This window comes from Hyla sarda, chromosome 10 (genome assembly GCF_029499605.1).
Source record: "Hyla sarda isolate aHylSar1 chromosome 10, aHylSar1.hap1, whole genome shotgun sequence".
NCBI classification, from domain to species: Eukaryota; Metazoa; Chordata; class Amphibia; order Anura; family Hylidae; genus Hyla; species Hyla sarda.
In genome coordinates, this window is record NC_079198.1 from 86,673,306 (window position 1) to 86,680,853 (window position 7,548).

The window sequence follows — 7,548 nt, forward strand, 5'->3', positions numbered from 1 at the left end:
AGGTCTTGAGAGCCTGTACACCCGCATCATGCGGGATGCGGGTGTACAGGCTCTCAACGTCAATAGAGGCCGACTGTACCCCTCTTGCCATGTGAAATTTTGGAGAGCTTTAATCAAATCTCCTGTGTCCCTTACAAAGGTAGGTATACTTTTCAAAAGTGGGGATAAGAGCCAATCTAAATAACTAGATAAGAATTGAGTAGAAGAACCAATAGCTGCAATAATTGGACATCCCGGAGGAGGGTTCTCTTTCTTGTGAATTTTATTGAGGATGCAGTTTGCAAGGGTTAGTGGGAATTAATTTTTCTGCCATTTTCAGGGTAAGTATTCCCTTCTCAACATTACTTCTGAGAAGTTTCGTACAGTTTCGATAATTTTAGCAGATCTGCTATCAATTTTTCATACACGGAACTATTACTCAAGTTGTTAAATCAATTCATTGTTGTAATCCTCAGTCCACCATATAACGGTGGCTCCCTCTTTGTCCGCTTTCGATATAGTGATGTCTTCTCTACTGGCTAACCAGTCTAGTGCTGCCTGTTCATTTTGCAAGATGTTAAAGTTTATTTTGTTCATTTTTGAGGCCCGGGCACAGTAATATATAAATGTATAGCACTACAGTTGTCCTTTAACTTGTCATTTTATAGTTTGTACAATACAAAAGCCTCAATTTTGTGAGTTTAGTTCTTTTTTAATCTTCTACAGGTGTCATGAGATAGGAATCAAAAGGCTCACAATGTTCACACTATTATTTTGTTCACAACTATGACATATATTCCCCTTTCTAGACTTCATGTTTCCACCATTTTTGTCATTTTTTTCATTATTTCTAATTTAGTATACATCAATCTGTGTGACTCCAATATGTGGGTTAAAATGGAACAGACTAACTTTTCGACCATTGATTCGAGTATTGAACTCCCCCCCATGATTGTAATTTTCTGTAGAATTTTGAAGATAAAATATCTGAGGATAATCTGAGGATAATGTGCTTTCTATGATTCTCTGCTTTATTGGAGGAGAATAAGGGTTAAAAAAAAGTATTTTTGTAATGACCGTCACTTATCCCTGCAGCCACTGCTTGGTTCCAACCTATGCCCCCTCTTGTCACTTCATATTTTCCATGTTGCTTCCTCTTTCAAAGAGAGTACCTAGACTCTGTTCCTAAGCATGGTCTAAAGATGAACCGGTTCGGTAGCACAGCAGGTCAACACCCAGTGCCTTGAATTCCTCCTGTCCTGGGATTGAGTGGTTTAGTATGAGTCCCAATATATGAAGGGTCTCCTTGACTCTCTCCCTACTGAAATTATTTGTACTGTTAACCCAGAGACTGCTATTTTTCTAGAGTGGGCAATGCTATGCACATATGTATATTGTGACACAATTCCTTCTTTAACCTCTTAGTGATCAGGCAAACTTTGGCCTTGCCCAAACCATTTTCTTCATTGTTGCATTCTAATAGCTGTAACTTTAAAAGTTTTTTGCTTTTTAATTAAACCATTTTGGGATCATCTAACTTAGTGATTACATTTTATAATTTTTTGATAGACTAATGAATAATATTTATTTAGCCCTTTTTGTTTTGTGTATTAAATTTACGCTATTCACAGTACCGTAAAAATAATACTTCTAATATTCTATGAGTCAGTACGATTACAGCGATACCAATTTGATAAATTATTTCAAATGAAAAAAGTTTTGCCATATATATTTAACCCCTTAACCCCTTAAGGACTCAGGTTTTTTCCGTTTTTGCACTTTCGTTTTTTCCTCCTTACCTTTTAAAAATCATAACCCTTTCAATTTTCCACCTAAAAATCCATATTATGGCTTATTTTTTGCGTTGCCAATTCTACTTTGCAGTGACATTAGTCATTTTACCCAAAAATGCACGGCGAAACGGTAAAAAAAATCATTGTGCGACAAAATCGAAAAAAAAAAACCGCCATTTTGTAACTTTTGGGGGCTTCCGTTTCTACGCAGTCCATATTTCGGTAAAAATTACACCTTATCATTATTCTGTAGGTCCATATGGTTAAAATGATACCCTACTCATATAGGTTTGATTTTGTCGCACTTCTGGAAAAAATCATAACTACATGCAGGAAAATTTATACGTTTAAAAATGTCATCTTCTGACCCCTATAACTTTTTTATTTTTCCACGTACGGGGCGGTAAGTTTTTATCGGTATGATTTTTGTTTTGATCGGACTTTTTGATCACTTTTTATTCATTTTTTAATGTTATAAAAAGTTACCAAAATACGCTTTTTTGGACTTTGGAATTTTTTTGCGCGTACGCCATTGACCGTACGGCTTAATTAATGATATATTTTTATAGTTCGGACATTTACGCACGCGGCGATACCACATATGTTTATTTATTTTTTTTTTTTACACTGTTTTATTTTTTTTATGGGAAAAGGGGGGTGATTCAAACTTTTATTAGGGAAGGGGTTAAATGACCTTTATTAACACTTTTTTTAAACTTTTTTTTGCAGTGTTATAAGTCCCATAGGGACCTATAACACTGCTTACACTGATCTCTCATCCTGATCACAGGCGTGTATTAACACGCCTGTGATCAGCATTATCGGCACTTGACTGCTCCTGCCTGGATCTCAGGCACGGAGCAGTCATTCGTCGATCGGACACCGAGGAGGCAGGTAAGAGCCCTCCCGATGTCCGATCAGCTGTTCGGGACGCCGCGATTTCACCGCGGCGGTCCCGAACAGCCCGACTGAGCAGCCGGGATACTTTCAGTTTCACTTTAGAAGCGGCGGTCAGCTTTGACCGCCGCTTCTAAAGGGTTAATACCGCACATCGCCGCGATCGGCGATGTGTGGTATTAGCCGCGGGTCCCGGCCATTGATTAGCGCCGGGACCGACGCGATATGATGCGGGATCGCGGCGCGATCCCGCTTCATATCGCGGGAGCCGGCGCAGGACGTAAATATACGTCCTGCGTCGTTAAGGGGTTAAGGACCAAGCCCATTTTAACCGGACCAGGCCAATTTAATTTTTGGGTTTTCGTTTTTTCCTCCTCGTCTTCTAAAATCCATAAATTTCCTTCTACAGACTCATATAAGGGTTTGTTTTTTTGTGTGACCAATTGTACTTTGTAATGAAATTTTGCATATTTAAAAAATTTTGCATATTTTGGAGGGTTTTGTTTTCACACTGTACACTTTACGGTAAAAATGACATGTGTTCTTCATTCTCTGGGTCAATGTGATTAAAATGATACCCATGGCTAGATACTTTTATATTTTTGTACTGCTTAAAAAAAATCTAAAAGTTTTTGTCCAAAATCAGTAATCTAAAATCGCCCTATTTTGACCACCTATAACGTTTTCATTTTTCCATATATAGAGCAGTATGAGGGCAAATCTTTTGCACCGTCATCTGTACTTTTTATCGATACCACATTTGCTTATATAAAACTTTTAGATAATTTTTTAATTTTTTTGTGAATAAAATGGGACAAAAAAGCTGCATTTTTTGACTTTTTTTTTTTTTTTTACGTTTACGACGTTCACCGTACAGGATCATTAACATAATATTTTGATAGTTCGGACATTTACACACGCGTTGATACCAAATATGTTTATTTAAAAAATTACGCTTTTTGGGGGTAAAATGGGAAAAACTGGCAATTTTCATTTTTATTGGGGGAGGAGATTTTTCACTTTATTTTTACTTTTTATTTTTACATTTTTCAAATTTTTTTTTACACTTTTTATGTCCTCATAGGGGACTATCTATAGCAATCATTTGATTGCTAATTCTGTTCAGTGCTATGCATAGGACATAGCACTGATCAGTATTATCGGTGATCTTCTGCTCTGGTCTGCTCGATCTCAGACCAGAGCAGGAGATGCCGGGAAACGGACGGAAGCAGGTGAGGGGACCTCCATCTGCTGCGGGCAATCCGATCATCTATTTTAACATGGGTACTGCCGCATGTTAGCGATCTTCTGATCTTTTATTCAATACACTGCACTACTACTTATGCCTGTCAGCGTTATGCTGGCAGTCAAATTATACAGCTATGCTTCTGGCATTACTACATACAGGTTTGTCCATGGCAGGCTTGGGGTCCTTTAGAAAGACCCCAACTGCCATGGAGACCGATCTACACCTGGCGGATATTAACACACCTTCCTGAATGGTTTTGAAATAATTATTTGCAAACCAGCATTTTAGTGCACATTCAATAAAAGTTATATTTTAGGCAATAAATATATAGGGGCTATCTTGTCCCTGGGAGCCAAGCCCATGTTCTAAGTATTGTTACTTTAATTCACTGGTTAATTTGTGTAGGTTACTTTATATTGGATTAACTTGAAACACTTTGGATCTAATTTTCCTTGTGAATGTGGAAACCATACTTCCCAGGGATGGGATGGAAGAAGAGAACAATTTTTCTGCATTGACAGTTTACTCTTATACACTATAATATAGTTTATAGTACAGAAGAACTATTTATGACTTTGAGGAATTACTTCTACAGATTAAATTGGGTTAGGGCACTAGAGACTCGGGCCATGTCAAAACCCTATAATAAGACAGAGGCTGAACTAATCTCACATATGGTTTAATTCACAGAACAGAGGTGAAAGGGTATTTTCATGAATACAGCTTCTTGTTGGTTAGTGGTTAGACCTTCATGTTCAGTGGACAATGATTAAATAACACCACCAACTCAAGAAATGATTTAATGTCTGTCTATCTATCTATCTATCTAATCTTATTATCTAAGCTATCCATCAATAAGGCTTTTCAAAGGTGTTTTGTGAGCATCTTACCATATATAACTTTGACAGAACGAACCATGTAGTAACTTTATTATAAACTAGCTAAGTACCCGGTGTTTCCCAGTATTTCATACCTAATCCTTGTAGGGGAAAAAACACAACATAGTAGGAAGTACTTGTCCTCATTTCCTGTCCTCATATCCCAACTTGATATCCAGACCTCATATGCCGTCCTCATATCTCGACCTCATATCCCGCCCTTATATCCAGTCCTCATATCCCGTCCTCATATCCCGACCTCATATCCCGTCCTCATATCCAACCTCATATCCCGTCCTCATATCCTGACCTCATATCCCGTCCTCATATCCTGTCTTTATATCCCGCCCTCATATCCCATCATCATATCCCATCCTCATATCCTGCTCTCATATCCTGTCCTCATATCTCATCCTCATATTCTGTCCTCAGGTGGGGCTGAGTTGTGATGAAGAGATATGACCAAGCCAGACCAATGCACAAAAAGGGTAGAAAATAAAAGGGGTGTGGCTTAAATGGGGGGGGGGTGGCTTTGCAAGATGGGGTGTGGCATGCAGGAAGGGTGTGGCCGGACTGACGCACTCACCAGGAGATGCAGACCGGAGCTTGTGAAGTAAGCTACTGGAAGTCCTATATACTTGCATAGGACTTAAGACAAAAACCCCATCCTTCATGTAGGGGGTAGGTTAGTTTTGTGGTTTGTGGCTTTGGGGTTGAATTGGATTTGGCTCCAATGGTTATACGACCAGTTAAAATCTGCAGACCATGCATCTGAGACACAAATGCTGTATCACCGGAGACCAAATGCATTCATAAACACCCCACAGACCAACCTATTTTAGGAATTTTGGAAGAGTTATATTCTAATATCCAATGCACAAATTAACACTACACACCCAAATACTGGCAGAAATAAAGATGTTTAATATACAGCTAACTAAACACACTAACTAAGAGAGAGAAAAGAGGAAAAGATATTACTAATAGCTACAACAATTATAGTAGAAAACACTATCTGTTGGCTATTTGGGTGGATTTTCCTTAAAAAGATACAACTATATATATATATATATATATATATATATATATATATATATATATATATAAAATAAAAACTTAAAACCACTGGAGGAGGAGAGAGCACACCGTGCAGCTGAACATGCAGATATACGATACCGCTGGTGTACACTGGCAGCCTCCGGACCCGATAAGTTACAAAGCAGCACCTGCGGGGTGCACACACTAGATAAAGTATCCAATAATACAATGAAAAAGAGGTAGGGTGCGCTCACCGCGGGTAAACAGCTGCAGGCCCAAGGTCCGGGATCACCACGACATAGACGGAGACGGTAAGGGGCGCTCAGAGGCTACGCCGGCTATTTCGGACGTAGGAACGTCCTTCTTCCGGCCTCCTATATATATATATATATATATATATATCACACAAAGAATATAACAGAGAATACTTAGCTTCAGGACTCCCTTACGGCAAGTATGAAAATGGAGCAGAGACAGTGGAAAAGTGGTTGCATTCCTTCTGTTGATCAATAGCTCCCACCAGGAAGTGAATGGGAGGTGTGATGGTATCCTGGCCTGGAAGAGAAAAGAGAACTTGTCCCCTTTCAATGGGCTTTTTATTATCTTTTCTCTGCCCCTTAGCCCACCCACAGGTGGTCCTTGTCTAATGTTACAAAAGGCCACTGTAAGCATGCCTTGGAGACCCCTCTATAAAGATGATCCTCCATCTTTTCTTTTGTCTAAACTCCATGCGGTTTCTCTGGCCTAGGAACACGAAATAGCAGATAAAATGTATGTCATTTTCATATCCATAACAGTTAGGGTTAATTTAGCTATCATATATTTTTTATTTGACATAAAAGTAACATGTGTACTAAGTTTCATCAAAATATCTTTACATTTAGACATTTTACTTAAAGGGGTTAACCAGTTTAGAAAAATTTAGCCTCTATTCAAAGGACCACCCCAATGCGATCTCTTGCCCAGTACCCAGGCTCTCCTGCACTGAGCAGTGGTCAGCACAGGCCTTCAACTTATCTCTATAGAAGAGCCCATACTCTGTACTTGGGTATCTCTGGCTCTCCCATAGAGATGCATGGAGGGAACATGTTGACCACCACTTTGTTCAGTGATTGACACAGCTTCATGCAGAAGAAGAGTCGGTGGTCCCAGCGGTTGGACCCCCTCATTCTGACACATATCCCCCCCTTGTCTAAAAAACTACCCTGAGAATTAAAGGGGATATCCACCATAAGGTGATTTTAGTAGTACGTACCTGCCAGAACTGTGTATTTCCTGTTTAATTTCATTCTCTAAACTACACATCCCATAGTTCCATAGTTTGTAACCCATCCCATTGAAACACACCTTTGATCCCTTCAATGCAATACACCAGTGTTTCCTAATCAGGGTGCCTACAGCTGTTACAAAATGATCTCTCTCCCACCCAGCGGTCGTTTAATCCATTGAGATAGGATAGATGTCCTCTGATAACCTAACTAGGGATGTCAGGTCTTGATGCACTGCAATTTGGGAAATCCTGAGACATGAGTAATTTTGTATGCTGTTAAAAATAAATATTGGGGCAATAATCCCAGAATTGTGAGAAAACCGTCACACACAGGTACAGACACTATATTATGAACTACACTATCTTTACAGCCCCTGTAGCATAGTAAAATATAAAAAAAAATCTTGGAATACCCCTTTAAGGGATGTAGCAAAGTGAGCAGAG